Raw genomic sequence first — 15,837 nt, 5'->3', positions numbered from 1 at the left:
ATTTTCTGTGGTTTCTGCCATGGAACAGTCTCCAGTGTCTCTTTCATTAAGGGAATAAGATGTGAATAGCCGCACAGGGTGCCAGTTACATACTCAGCATGGATGGTGTCTTTGCACGAAAGCAGATGTCGTGGATGTGACCCAAATCAAATAAGCCAAGCAAGATTATATCTGTAACAAGCAGGAAAAGTATTATGTGCTCTACACTAAATAGATTACAAATGAACTTGCAGTACCTAAGTAAGGGAAAGCCCGAGCCATGCAAAATGACTCATCATCGCCATGATTGGCAGGTGTCAATACTGTTTTAGTCAGTGTCTCTTATATAAATACTATTAGGGTGTGCTTTCAAGAGCAAAGCTAAGTGAATCATTCTAAAATGGCATCAGTTATGCTTCCTTCTAGCATGTCAATCACACTGATTTAAAGATCATCTTTTTTTACATAGAACAAATAGTTACTTACCTCTGCCATAGGCACATACAATTCGACTCCAAAAGGTGGAGTTGCCAGTGAATTTTTTACAGCAGTATTGCATAAAAAACAGAACTCCATTGGTTTCAGTAGAATGTGAGATTGCAAAAGTCACAAGCCACATGAGGTTGTGGACCTATGATGATTCAGGAAAAGAACCTTCTTTATTTAATCTCTCCAACCACTAATCAAACCATTTCTGCACCAGCTGAAAGTTCTGAACCATCTTCAAAGGCAGTCCCATGTATGATGCATTGCAGTCATCTAACCTAGAGGTTACCAGAGCACGGACAAAAGAAGTTAGGATATCCCTATGCAAATAGGAGCAGAACTGGACTGCTGTCAAGGGTGCTCCCCAACCAAAGGAATGCACACCTCAGATACTTAACTCTGTACTGTCAAAGATAACACTTACAGTCACTTCTAAAGCTTTGGATACCTACACACACCAATCTAGCATCTAAATAGCTATTCCCAGTCTGCATTCTATGGAGCAGTTGCAGCAACAGGAGATCACTCTCCCTTCACCAGTTTATGTACCTTCCCCCAATGGACTGTGCACATGCAGCCAAAGACTATGCCTGCATGGAAATTCCTCTGCTCATCCCCCTTTCAGTCCCCTCCTGGTTCTGGGAGACAGTAGTGCAGGAGAGGATGGGAAAGCACCTGGCCCTTTACTTGTCTGACCTGCTTCCTCTTCTTCCTTTTCTGCTTCTTCCTCTGTGCTCCACCCACCAGCTCTGCAGTTTCCCCTGCTCCTGACTCTTCCCTTGGGCATGTGGCCAATGGGCCTTTCTTGACCCCAACATGATCATTATTTCATTTATTTTTTTAAGTAGGGTCTTCTGTCGCAGTACAGGAATGTGGGAAAGGGGCAATCCAAAAAGCATAGGCAGCAGAGCTTTTACCTTAAGATGATGGAGATGCTATTTTATACATTGTTACTGTTATTATCCTCAACATCTTTGAATTTTCTATCCCACCATTCATCCCAAAGAACATCCAAATTCATATAAAAACAGTCAAATACCTTCACCTTTCAACCATCAAATGCATGGGTGAACTGGATTCACTCCCCCCATTTCTACTGAATGTTAATGAGAAAGACAAATAGGTTTCGCTAGGGAGGGCATTCTTCAAATGGGGAGAATAACAAGTCCACTGACAAGACCATTACCTAATTTTCTTTTTCAAAAGCCAAATAATTGAGCTTCAGAAAATAAGTTTGATAAATTTTCTTCTAAGAAAATATCTCAATTGGACTTTTTTAAAAAATAAGAAGTTAATATATAATAAATGTAGGCCGACTACATGTCTTGAAGGGATGCGGGTGGCACTGTGGGTTAAACCACAGAGCCAAGGACTTGCTGATCAGAAGGTCAGCGGTTCGAATCCCTGCGACGGGGTGAGCTCCTGTTGCTCGGTCCCAGCTCCTGCCAACCTAGAAGTTCAAAAGCATGTCAAGTGCAAGTAGATAAATAGGTACCGCTCCGGCGGGAAGGTAAATGGTGTTTCCGTGCACTGCTCTGGTTCTTCAGAAGTGGCTTATTCATTCTGGCCACATGACCCGGAAGCTGTCTGTGGACAAACGCTGGCTCCCTCAGCCTATAGAGCGAGATGAGCGTCACAACCCCAGAGTCGGTCACGACTGGACCTAATGTTCAGGGGTCCCTTTACCTTTACTTTACTACATGTCTTACATGGGATGACAGAATCCCCAGCTTACTCCTAGTGTTTATTCACTATCCAGGTACAGTAGTGTCAACCAGAAGTAGCTCCCTGTGTGTGGCAGAACCACCATACTAGCTTTCTGTTGCTTGCTGGGAGGAAGAAGAGTGAGGTGGTGGGGATGTTGGCATGGTGCAAACACAATGGCCGAGCCAATCTGGTGCTTCTACCAGTTCACACTGTGACCTCCTCCCTGCCACCTCACCCCTCCTCATCTCCCTTCTGGTCAGCAACAGGGACCCAACTGCCAAGAAGCTAGCAAAGCAAATCCCTCCTACCCAGTGAACTACTTCTGGTGTCAACTCATCAAATTAACTGGAATGGCTTCACTGTAAGCAGGCAGAGAATCACTGTCTTGGTAGTATCTTTAAATTGTTTAGGATACAGTCGCAATAAACAGCTGAACCTGTGCAGCCTTTTGAAAATCATAAATCAATTCTCTTTTACATCAAAAACTCTCAGTCCATTGATCTGACATTGGAAAAACCAACTGGGAAAAAGCTAAGAATGTCCAGATATGTCAAATACACAAGCATTCTGGGAACTGGAGACAAAGTGACTTTAGTTAAAAACACTAAGACAAATTTGCCCTATCAGTTGAAATAATGGAGTTACCTCAGGGATATATCCCTTCCCTGTGCCTGAAAAGAAATCAACTCTCTTTTACTTTGATCAGATTTACAAGTGACAGTCCTAATAGCTATTCCTCTGAAATGCATAGTCCACTGATAGTGCTTGAGAATTCCTACCTTGGTATGGAGAGAAGGAAAATCTGGAGAATTATGGATAAGGTTGGGTAGCACCAATCTTGCATGTCATCAGCCCAGTCCTGTGGTATGCTCCGGGTGCCCAAGCTTTCTTGCTCATAGCAACTTTAATGTTGCAACTAACAGAGAAAATAAAACTATGCATACATTCCTTATTCTCATGTTGCAAATGTGGAACTAGAGCAGGCTTGCCAATCTGTTCAACGTTGAGCTTCTATGATATAAAGTTTGGTTCTCTTAGATTTCCTTTTAAAATCAGTCCCAGGTACATTAATATGTTCCAGTTTCCTGTTCCGCTTGCGCTCTCTGAGCCTATACCGGAGATGGCAAGTGATGACCACTGTTTGAATCACCAGTGGGAGTAGAGCCAGCCTTTGCAGTCTTGCAGCTCCTTTTATCCATTCTTTCAGTCCACATTGGATCATCTGCACCTTCTCATAGAATCACAAGTGGGGAGAGCACTATGGCACTCATGTCCTGCTGGCAGGCTTCCCATAGGTCTTGATGATGAGAATGGATGAGACTTTGGCCTAATCCAGTAGGACTGTTCTTATGTTCTTACACAATGTGCCTCCATAAATCATTAATCCATCACCCACCCAGCTCACTCCTGGGCCCAGTGCCATCCATGGCTTTATCTGCTTATTCATTCACAACTCTGTGATCTTCACTTCTCCAACTCCTACACTCTCAAACTGTATGCCCAAAGGTCTCTCCCTTTCCACCCTTATTGCTTCTTATGCTTGGAAGTGATTTCAAGAGCACCTTCATGGTGCCACCTCTTTTCCTAGTCTACCAAATCCCTCCTTAATGCCCACTTTTTCTAAAGAGCCTTTGGCACACCCTCTGACACAGTTTCTTAGTTGTATTACTTTATCTATATATAGTTTTATGAGAAATACAAATGGTTTATTTTATGATGAAATTGTGCTAGTGTGGGTGCTTATGTGCAGCAGCACGGATAATATTAGTCATATCATTTTTGCTCCCCTCCCCCAAACTGGTTTTGCATTGATATAGTTTGAGATTGAAATACATCTTTGATGTTGCCAGGAAGCATTAAGCTTGCTTTGTTGCAATATAAGTTGCATTATGATGATAGATGAATGTGATTAATACACTTATGCTTATGCCCTTCCTTTGATGTACTTGGGTTTTGCAAAGGATCTGAGAAGAGCCTCATTTTCACTTTAGGAGGCCTTTACAGTGGTCCCTCAGGTTAAGAACTTAATTCGTTCTGGAGGTCCATTCTTAACATGAAACTGTTCTTAACCTGAGGTACCAATTTAGCTAATGGAGCCTCCCGCTGCCACCGCTGCATGATTTCTGTTCTCATCCTGAAGCAAAGTTCTTAACCTGAGGTACTATTTCTGGGTTATCGGAGTCTGTAACCTGAAGCGTCTGTAACCTGAAACTCCTGTAACCCGAGGTACCGCTGTAATGAGTTTTTAAGAAAACTGCCCCAATGGTAAAAATGGGAAATATTCACAGCCTTTGGAGTGATATGAGTTGGCGCACTAAATTTTCCTTCCATGGACCAGTAGAAGGAAAAGCAATCCAGATAGGTTTTGCCATCACCATTTTTTTTAAAAATGCTTTCGTTCATGTGCAGTTAGGTAATTTTAGATTCTGGATTTAATAGTCTTATGCTGCTACTGCTGCTGCCTCCTCATTGTCACCTTTGTAGAACTCAGCAGGTAGGATGATGGGAACAAAACCATAACCTATCATTAATTCTGAAGCCATCATCCATTTGCTCCGGTTCCACCTGATTCCTTTCCCCACCCAAAATAAAAGAGAACATATCTCATGCACATTCAGTCTGTGCAGAGATGTAGTGAGGGGGGTGCCAGAGGGGCCATGACCTTGGGCACACAATTTTTGAGAGGGAGCGAACTAGGTGCCCCAGCCCAGCCTGACCCGGGGCTCCTCTTCGCCTGCCAAGGGCCATGACAGCTGGCTAGGGTCCCCCATCCATGGGTGGACAGGTGGCTCAGTACAGCCATGCTTTGCTCTGGTGAGGTTGGGGTTCCTCTAGCAGTGTCAGAGCAAGGGTGTGCCCCCATTTCCACCTAGCACATGTGTGCACACCCACCCTGGGCACCGGCAACCAACACTACACCACTGAGTCTGTGCACAGCTGATAACTGAAAAAGATTGATAACTTATAAAGAAGAAACTGCCTTTTGGAACCAGGAGATCAAGAAGCCATCTATGAATAAAAATGATAAGAACCCTACTAGAGGCTAATAGTTGGACAAAATGAAGTTTTAAGTACAAAATGCTATTATGCTGTCATAGGGGAAATCAGCCCTGAGTGCTCACCGGAAGGACAGATCGTGAAGCTGAGGCTCCAATACTTTGGCCACCTCATGAGAAGAGAAGACTCCCTGGGAAAGACCCTGATGTTGGGAAAGATGGAGGGCACAAGGAGAAGGGGACGACAGAGGGTGAGATGGTTGGATAGTGTTCTTGAAGCTACCAGCATGAGTTTAACCAAACTGCGGGAGGCAGGGGAAGACAGAAGTGCCTGGCGTGCTCTGGTCCATGGGGTCACGAAGAGTCGGACACGAATAAACAACTAAACAACAAAGGGGTACTTTTCCCCCCTGGAGGAGACTGTGCAGTCACATCTTCTTCAGGCAAGTTGTGCAGCTCTGACCTATATGATAGGAAATGCATCCTTTCACTGTAGGTCCCTCCATTCAGGTGAAAGGCTTATACAACATATTATCATTTTGCTTTTCAGAATTGTAAAGAAGTACCATGTTTAAACAACAGTAGGCTTTTGCTATCTGTTTAACCTGAAGACAAAAGAAAAGTCAAGGCAGCACATAAGGAACATCCAATTTGGGCAATACATGAAAGAAATAATTGTTGGCTTAGCAGTGTGTCCATATTAAGTGCTTAATTCAGAGAATTCCAAAACTACAACTGTTCCTTCCATGTTGGAAATATGGGTGTTGGTGCCTTCTGTGCCCGTTCAATAAGATCCAAATAAATCATTGAATTGGTATGTCAGTTTTTTAGAGATAAACTAAAAGAAATTAGAGAAGCAATACTTGCAAGAAGAGGTTCCACATTTTGTCAGAGTTCCAAGCGTCAGCATCTCAACTTCCTTTGTAAGAAATGCACCATCTAAACAAGAGACAACAAAGGCTATATTTGCTGGTTGACAGTCAAGTGATCTAAAAAGAGTGTCCCTCTGTGATTTTCTAGCCTAATGCAGAGACAGCCAAGATGGTGCTCTCCAGATGTTTTTGGACTACAAGTCCCATAATCCTGGCCCATTTGTTAAAGTTGCTAGGGCTGATGGGAGTTGTAGTCCCACAACATTTGGAGAGCACCACAATGGATACCCATGATCTAAGGAAAGCTGAATGAGCCCAAAATATATTTGAGTAGTTAGTGGGCAAATTCAGATTTAGATGTTGCAATGGAGCCCTTGGAGCAGAGTGACTAGTATGTCAAGCTTCAAAGTGGAAATTATAGGTTCAAATTAAATGGAAAATGGTAGGCACATTTCTCATCCTCCTTCACCTTCTGTAATGTCTAGCACAACCTAACCATGTCCTAATGCACCATTGACAGCAGAAGTGTTCTAGCAAAATGAAGAATGTCAGGACATCAGAACACAGAGTTAAGTTAAATGATATGAATGAGGGAGAAGGGAGTTGGCAAGGGACTGGCATTTTTGGCAGTCTAAATTAACTCACAGTTTTCTTAATCTGGCTAAAAATTCAGCTCTGAGCTCCATGTTATAATGTTAGTCAGTTCCAAAATTACAATGAATGTTGACAGTTAGCACTAGTTCTTGAGGATTTACCAAAAATATTTGAATTTTCTGGCAACCCAGGCTTCTCTGAAACAGGTTGGTGGATTACTGATTGTCAGCATTTGCCAAATGTCAGACATTTACCATAACATAGTGAAGCTGCCATGTAACTCTTATTTTAAAACAGCTGATTGCCTCAACAGTGTGATCGCCACGTATATTCTGGGATCACTTCAATGTGTCTATGTTGACATTTAAAACCCTGAATGCCCTGGAGCCCAAATATCTGAGAGAAAGCCTTTTCCTGTACCAACCTGCCCTTGCGGTAAATGAAGGGCATTGCTCTGGGAATCATAGAAAGCATTTTTGATGGTGTCTCCATGTCTCTGGAGCGACCATCCTGATGAAGTGAGTTTCATCACAATCTTATGTTCATTTCGATGCCAGTTTAAAAACCCACCTTTCTGTCAAGCCTATACAGACGGATGTGTCAAATAATTTTTATGAGGTTGTTAATTATTCAGCTTATGTTGATTATTTTCATGTTTCTGTTTATCCTGTTTTTACATTACCTTGTTTTTTGAAAACCACTCTGCAACCCTTGCCTTCATGCTGCTTTATCTGCCAGTTCATTTGTTCTAATAGGCCTACCACAGTGTGGTGTAATGGTTAGAGCAGGCATAGGCAAACTTGGCCCTCCAGATGTTTTGGGACTACAACTCCCATCATCCCTACCTAACAGGACCAATGGTCAGGGATGATGGGAATTGTAGTCTCAAAACAACTGGAGGGCGGAGTTTGCCTATGCCTGGGTTAGAGTGTCAGTCTTAGATGGAGAGACCAGGCAAAAATATTAGCAAACAAAAGGGTTGTTGTGAGGGTAAAAATGGGGTATGGGAAAGAAAGGTGGGGTATAAATGTAAAAAGGGGGGTTGGATTAGATGACCCATGTGGTCCCTTCCAGCTCTACAAGACTATGATTCTATGATCTGGCACAGAGTTAGGAGTCCTTAAGCCCATTTATTTCAATAGATTTAAGGGCACCCAATTCTTGTGATGTAAAATGGCAATGAACTACCTTTGACATTGTTTCATATTTAAATATGCCAATTTCACATCCACTTTTCATCTTCACTTAAATGTCTACAGATTGTATTGTACGAAAGTTATCTCTTACTGTTTTGTATTGTATTAAAAACTCGTTTATTTATTTATTATTTTTAAAAAGTAAGTTATTTTATTCTGCCCTGCGATGCAGCATCGAAAATCCCACCCTTTAAAATAACATAAAGTGGCTCTGTTAGATAGCAATTCAGGCACTGTGCACCAATACAGAACTTTCCCCATATCTTGGCACTCCAATTGATTTTCTTTTGTAATTTCCATAATTATCTGACTCTTCAGGTGCAGTGTGTGAGATCACACCCTGTAATCATGCCGATGATCCTTAAACAATTATTCATCCTGCTCCTTCTTAAGCTTTCTGGGGCTCTATTTGCCAGGGTGACAGACTTGTATCAATTTAATCCTTCTGTCTTTTACTTTCATGCTTTGGTGCAGTCAGTACGTTTGTCAGGTGTAATTATATCTGGTTAATGAGGAGATGAATTCTGAGCCCAGGCTAAACAGTTAAGAGGTGTGCGTGCATATCCCACACACAAAGGCAGAACTTTCTCACCAGCCGATGAATAAAATACTCTCATGTCTGGTGTCAGCCATGATGTGTCAACAAGATTAATAGCTGTCAGAAATAAACCAGTCTAGGGCCTGATGCTACAAGTTTCACCCATGGAAGAGGCTCAGAGGATCAGAGCCTTCATTCTTGTTTAAAGAGATTACTTAGAATAAGATGGGACAGCCATGAATGGAGAATTGGGATGTATGTGGGCAAAGATGGATTTAAACCTGATGACAAATCTTCCTGGAAGCAACCTGGGACCAGTTGACCCAAGTTCATCCTAGGTGGAAATTTCAACCCAACACAGTGCTGTCCTAACTAGCTGAAATTGTGTGTTATCTTGATGGTATTATCATTATAACCACCATTTTTTATCAGTGTACATAGATTAGATATGTCACTATTCAGTTTCTCAGACCATACTGTTACTGCTTTCTAGCTTGTGATCATCATATAAACTATAGGGCTGCAGCGAATGCTAGTTTTACGCAGAGTAGACACAAATTAGGGCATTACTCACTTGGGTTCACTGATGTCAACAGGGCCTACTGAGACAAGCGTTGGATATAACCCATATGAGTGAATTTATCAAGCTAGGAACAGATCTTAGAACTGGAAGAAAATAACTTTCTGCTAACTAGGGATGAGATTTTGCCTATGGAGAGGATTAGCATGTTCTAATTCAATTTCTGTTGAGTTTACACATAATGCATTGCCAAAAATTAATATTCCGTTTTGCTAACATAAGGATCACCTCATTTTTTCTTACTACCGTTCCGTATCTTACAAGGGACCCATATGTTCCAATTACTGCTAGAGGCAGAACATCTTGGTGACTTTTTTAGTTGGTCCTAATAAAGGTTTTATGCTACTGTTGCTTTGGGATTTGATCATCAGAACTTTTCAAGTAACTTCCTAGTTAGGGGAAATGTCTGAGGGAAATTGGTTTCTGTGTTAGGAACAAAGCTAGATAGGAATGTAGAAAAATAGATAATGATAATTTAATAAGTTAGAAAAATAGGAAGTGGGTTATGATAATTTGGACCAGACATGATATGGAAAAGATGACAGTAGAAAACAAATCCCTTGAAAAGGAATGAGTGGTACAGTAGCAATGATTCAATAATGCGAATGCAATGCCCAATAAAAAGTGCTGAGATTTTAGATTGTTTAAAACCAAATTCAAGAGCTTCAATTGAATAGCAATTTGAAAAAAATTCCACCTGCCAAATTGCTTGAGTAGTGGGACTATGCAGAATCTCCTCCCTGTGCAGCAGCAGGGGCCATCATGTTGACCCACCTTGGATCAACCTGGAGACCACCACCCACCCACCCTGGATCCAGTCCTGGAAGGCTAATGTTTAAGGACAGTTTTAAAACTCTAATTAGGTTGAATAAATTATGCGAATACTTGGAATTAGCAAAGCTGACTGATTTGAAGACAAAAACCAAAAAATTATTATTTATGTAGACAAGGATTAAGGTATTGGTTGTGTTTAGAATAGATTTATGATTAATTTAGAAAACTTATTGATTAGAATATTTGTGTGAGATTGTATGGGGTAAATGTGGAATAACAGATACAACCTTGCTTAAATTAAAATGTATATAGGAAGTGCAGTGGAAGCAATGGAAGTCAATCAATGAAATTTTATTATTTTCATATTGAGATATTTGTAGAATAAACTTGGAAGAAATTCTTCCAACTTTTCTGCTTCTTCTTTTCTCTTTATTTTTTCTCTCTTCTTTTTTCTGTTATTCTTTTCTCTCTCTTTTTTCTTTTTTCATATATATGTGCTTATTTGAAATATATATGTATGTATTTGCAATATTTTGCTTTTATGTTGCAACAATTATGTTAAATAAATAATAAATAATAAATAAAATAAAACCCTAATTAATCATATAGCCAAAAGAAGGGCAGGGGAAGAAGACCTAGTATCTCCTTTCCCCCATCCCAGCTGAAACCCACCCCACAGGACCTAAACCCTCCACATCTGACACCCAAGTCACTCTGAATAGACCCAATTTGGCTTGGGCGTCAGCCAAATCTGGTGCAGATCTCTACTGAGTAGTATCTCCCCCACACAGAAACTCCAACCATGCCCCTCCCACTACTCCAGACCAAAGTACAACCCCACCCCCACTGACCTACCTAGCCATGACCTTGTCTCTGCAAGGGAGCTCCTCCCTGGTTCTGACCCACCTTCTGCACCTCCTCCTAAAAGCATAGTGACTAACAGCTGAGCAAGAAATCTGAAATCTTTCCACCGACAGTCGTGAGGCAAAGCGCACACACACAATGAAGAAAGAAAAGGCAGTCTTCTGATTGTGGGCAAAGCTGTTCCTTTTCACCTTTCTGTTCCAGGTGAGAAACAAAAACAAAAGTTCAGGAAAGAGACTTTCAAAAGCCAAATAATCCATAGATGTCAGTGAGAAGCTAAATACAATAGAAAGTATTTCACCGGATCATGTGGGGCTTTAAACTGTAATCCAAACCGTTACTCACTGAACTTGAAAGAGAGGGGGGCGGGGCAGGGAAACCTCGATGGTGCTCTTACAAACATTTTTAATCAATATTTTCACAACCAAATGCTTTAAATAAAAAGAAGTATCAACATGATCACTTGTGTACCATATACACTGTTAGGGCTGGGATATCTAATTTGCTACATAGGTCTCATGCAAACTGGACCCTGTGCAACAATGCAATTAAATATCTGCATTCTGTGATAGGTTCCATAATTATTTGGTGCGGTAAAGAGATTGTGTGTGTATGTGTGTGTGAACTTTGCTGCATCCAAGGGTTCAGAGCTGGTGACTATAGCTCTTGCCTTCAACCATGTTCACTGAATGTATAAAGAGCTGCATGTATAAAGAGCCTGCATGTATACAGACTATTAGGGCTATTTCTCAATATGCAAGTGTGAAAACATCCTGAAATTTGGCTTATATTTTTTCTTGGCATGTGCCCATACTTATAACTTTCCTGGACTCTGACTCTTTATTTTTATTTTTAACTTCCTTGTGCATGTACTGCTCAGTTTTATTTGTAATATACAGTTGCGTTTTGTCTTCATTTCAGTTTTCACTTAGTTTTTGGAAGTTTTATTGTCTTTTTTTGTTGTTCAGGTCATATCCAGCTAAGTTTTACTCAGAGTAGACCCACTGAAATTAATGACCCTAAGTTAGTCACATTCATTATTTTCAATGGGCCTTCTCAGAGTGAGACTGGCAGTGGATACAAACCACTGGTTTTTTAATGTATTTTTTTTTTAAAAAAAAACCTATTTTACTTAATAATGACAATTTGTTTTACATATATAACGTCCTTAGTCACTTTGATCGACCACTGGTTTTTAATGTAAATGACTTAAGAGACTTTTTATAATATTCAGCAGTATATTTTTTTAAAATATAAACTGAAACTGCCTTGGTCGCACTGGTTGATGATCTCCGGCTAGGGACAAAGGTGAGAGCTGTTTCCTAGTTCTGCTGGATCTCTCAGCGGTGTTTGATACCATCGACCATAACATCCTTCTGGACCGTCTTGAGGGGCTGGGAGCTGGGGGCACTGTCATACAGTGGTTCCGCTCCTTCCTCCTGGGCCGTGTTCAGAAAGTGGTGGGGGGGGATGAGTGTTCAGACCCTTGGGCTCTCACTTGTGGGGTGCCTCAGGGTTCTGTCCTCTCCCCCATGCTTTTCAACATTTACATGCAGCCGCTGGGAGAGATCATCAGGAGGTTTGGGCTGGGTGTTGATCAGTATGCAGATGATACCCAGCTCTACCTCTCTTTTAAATCAGAACCAGTGAAGGCGGTGAAGGTCCTGTGTGAGTGTCTGGAAGCGGTTGGAGGATGGATGGCGGCTAACAGATTGAGGTTGAATCCTGACAAGACAGAAGTACTGTTTTTGGGGGACAGGAGACGGGCAGGTGTGGAGGATTCCCTGGTCCTGAATGGGGTAACTGTGCCCCTGAAGGACCAGGTGCGCAGCCTGGGAGTCATTTTGGACTCACAGCTGTCCATGGAGGCACAGGTCAAATCTGTATCCAGGGCAGCTGTTTACCAGCTCCATTTGGTACGTAGGCTGAGACCCTATCTGCCTGCAGACTGTCTCGCCAGAGTGGTACATGCTCTGGTTATCTCCTGCTTGGACTACTGCAATGTGCTCTACGTGGGGCTACCTTTGAAGGTGACCCGGAAACTACAACTAATCCAGAATGCGGCAGCTAGACTGGTGACTGGGAGCAGCCGCCGAGACCATATAACTACCTGACATTCAGAAGACATCTGAAGGCAGCCCTGTTCAGGGAAGTTTTTAATATGTGACATTTTAGTGTATTTTTCATCTTTGTTGGAAGCCGCCCAGAGTGGCTGGGGAAACCCAACCAGATGGGCGGGGTACAAATAATAAATTATTATATTATTATTATAACTGAAGTAAGACAACACTAATGAGGAAGAATGAAATCCAAGGTGATATGTATTTTCTCTGGGAATGTACCTGCCTATTTCAGGAAAATGAAATTGACTGCAGAATTCCTCCTGAGGATGCGGCACATTCATGAGGCAGATAGCAGCCACCATTGAACAATGCGTAGCCTTCACTGAAAGACATGGACCATAGCAGCACCCAGCATAGCCAACTATGCCACCAGCCTGCTGTCCACATTGCCACCTGTGCTTCTCAGAGATAGTAACCAGTAAGGCTTCTGTAGATTCCTCCCTTTGGCTGTTGCTCAATAGAGGGAAGTGCTTAGAAGAGCATCCTTGCTGGACTGGACCGGGGCAGCCAACATGATGCTGCCCACCACATGCTTTCCAACTACCAATCCCTTCATCCCTGACCATTGGCCTTGTTGGCTGGGGCATTTGGAGTTGTAATTTGTCAGCATCTGGAAGTCACCACATTGGCTACCCTTGGTCTAGAGACTAAATGTCCTTGTAAGTCCAGAAACCTGTTTCCTTCAAAGGCCAAGCAGATGCCTCTGAGAAGACTACGAAGACTTCCCAGAGGCATTGTCAGTAATAGCTCTCTTCTGCTATTTTTATCTCCCTCCCTGTCTGTCGGTCTTTACACACACACACACCAGAACCAGCACTCATCTCAGCTATGGATGCCTCATGCCACCCTGGGCAACCCATACTGTCTCCAAGTCTCCAGAATACTACTATTATTGACCTTCTCCACATGATTCCTTGGAGGCGAAGGTTAGCATTGTAATAATAATAATAATAATAAATTTTATTTATATCCCGCCCTCCCCAGCCGAAGCCAGGCTCAGGGCGGCTAACAACAATCAACAATCAAACAATCAGATATTCACACATTCTAAAAATATTTCATTATAAAAATCAATTAAAATCAAATTAATGGCAACTAATTAAGCAAGATTCTAAGCAGGTTGCCAGAGGAGGGAGTCAGGCTGCGCCCTGACCAAAGGCCTGGTGGAACAACTCTGTCTTGCAGGCCCTGCGGAAGGATGTCAGGTCCCGCAGGGCTCTAGTCTCTTGTGACAGAGCATTCCACCAGATTGGAGCCGCAGCCGAGAAGGCCCTGGCTCTAGTTGAGGCCAGCCTAACCTCTCTGAGGCCTGGGACCTTGAGGATGTTATTATTTGCAGACCGTAGGTTTCTCTGTGGGGCATACCAGGAGAGGCGGTCCCGTAGGTACGAGGGTCCTAGGCCGTATAGGGCTTTAAAGGTTAAAACCAGCACCTTAAACCTGATCCTGTACTCCACCGGGAGCCAGTGCAGCTGGTATAGTACCGGATGAATGTGATCTTGCAGCGAAGACCCCATAAGGAGTCTCGCCGCGGCATTCTGCACCCGCTGGAGTTTCTGGGTCAGTCTTAAGGGCAGCCCCACGTAGAGCGAGTTACAATAATCCAGTCTGGAGGTGACCGTCGCATGGATCACAGTGGCTAGGTCAGGGCGAGAGAGATAAGGGGCCAACTGCTTAGCTTGGCGGAGATGAAAAAATGCCGCCTTTGTTATAGCTGTAATCTGCGCCTCCATAGAGAGGGAGGTATCGAAGATTACACCCAAACTCTTAACGGACGGTGCTGGCACTAATTGCACCCCCGCAAGAGATGGGAGTTGCCCCCTCAATCCCATATCGTCCCGCCCCAGCCAGAGGACCTCTGTCTTCGAAGGATTTAACTTCAACCGGCTCCCACATAACCATCCAGCCACAGCTTCCAGACATCTCGCCAGTGTATCGGGGGCCGAGTCAGGATGGCCATCCATCAACAGATAGAGTTGGGTGTCATCGGCATACTGAGAAAAAAAAAGCTCTAGGCACAGTTAAAATGCTATCTAGATCTGAATTGTATAGAAACATTGCTACTCTGCTGTGAGCCAGGGAAATGACTAAGGCCACCATCCAGGATACAGTGGTAGAAGAAGTCTGCAAGTCTTTGGAAAAGTCAGTGCCTGCGTTCAGGGTAAGGAGACCTCCTTTGAGTTTATGAGTTAGATCTGCGTCCCTGTTGCTTAATTCGGGACTCAAATTTCCAGAGCAACAGTTTATGTTGGCTCTACTGCCTTAGCTCAAAGCCCCTAAGCCCACACCCGTGATGTTGCACAAACATGAAGAATTAGAACAACCAAGTATAGTCTGGTAAAAGTCCTAACAGGAATTTTCTTCTTTTATAGCCAGTCTTTTTGTACAATGCTTTAAAGAAGTTTAGTCAAGATTGGAGACCCAATTGCAGTGACCCCCACCCCCAGGGAACAAAGGCCTGGGCTATGATGGGTATAACCAACTGTGAAGGATAACGTGCTGAGATTTAAAATTGACCACAACTTTAGGCTTTTGGCATTCTTGCCTCCTCCACACACACTTGAGCATCGTCAAACCTGGAACTGGAGGACCTTCTGAAGACAAGGGTCTACCTAGGTGGTCCTCCAAGGCTGCCGCTGGAAGCTCTATGGCGCATCTGCCCCATGCTTGGCTTCTGGACAGAGTCTTCCCACTGTTGTTGTTTAGTCATTTAGTCATGTCCAACTCTTCGTGACCCCATGGACCAGAGCACGCCAGGCACTCCTGTCTTCATCTTCCCACTAGATCCCTCTAATGGGGTACCCTGTGATCGCATCTGTTCGGGATGGAGTGTTGCACCACATCACCCTGACCCATTACATGAATGCACTTCTGAGGAGGGGAGTATACATTTTCCTCCCTTCCTGCTGTCCTTTGGGTGTGTGGCCAAGGGTATAATAGCCTGTAGGTTGTTGGAATGTGAAGTTGATTCATATTTGTTGCTGCATTTAATGGTTTGCTGCTGTTTTTTTTATGGCTGGGCTGCAACATGTCTCAATATTGTGGAGGGAAGTACCCCCAAAAGGTATCCCCAAACCACCACTTTTGCTTACCAGGCTTTACCATTGCCACCGGTTTCACTTGAGATC

Source organism: Podarcis gaigeae (genome assembly GCF_964106915.1).
Source record: "Podarcis gaigeae genome assembly, chromosome: 6".
NCBI lineage: Eukaryota > Metazoa > Chordata > Lepidosauria > Squamata > Lacertidae > Podarcis > Podarcis gaigeae.
Note: the sequence above shows the minus strand (reverse complement) of the source record.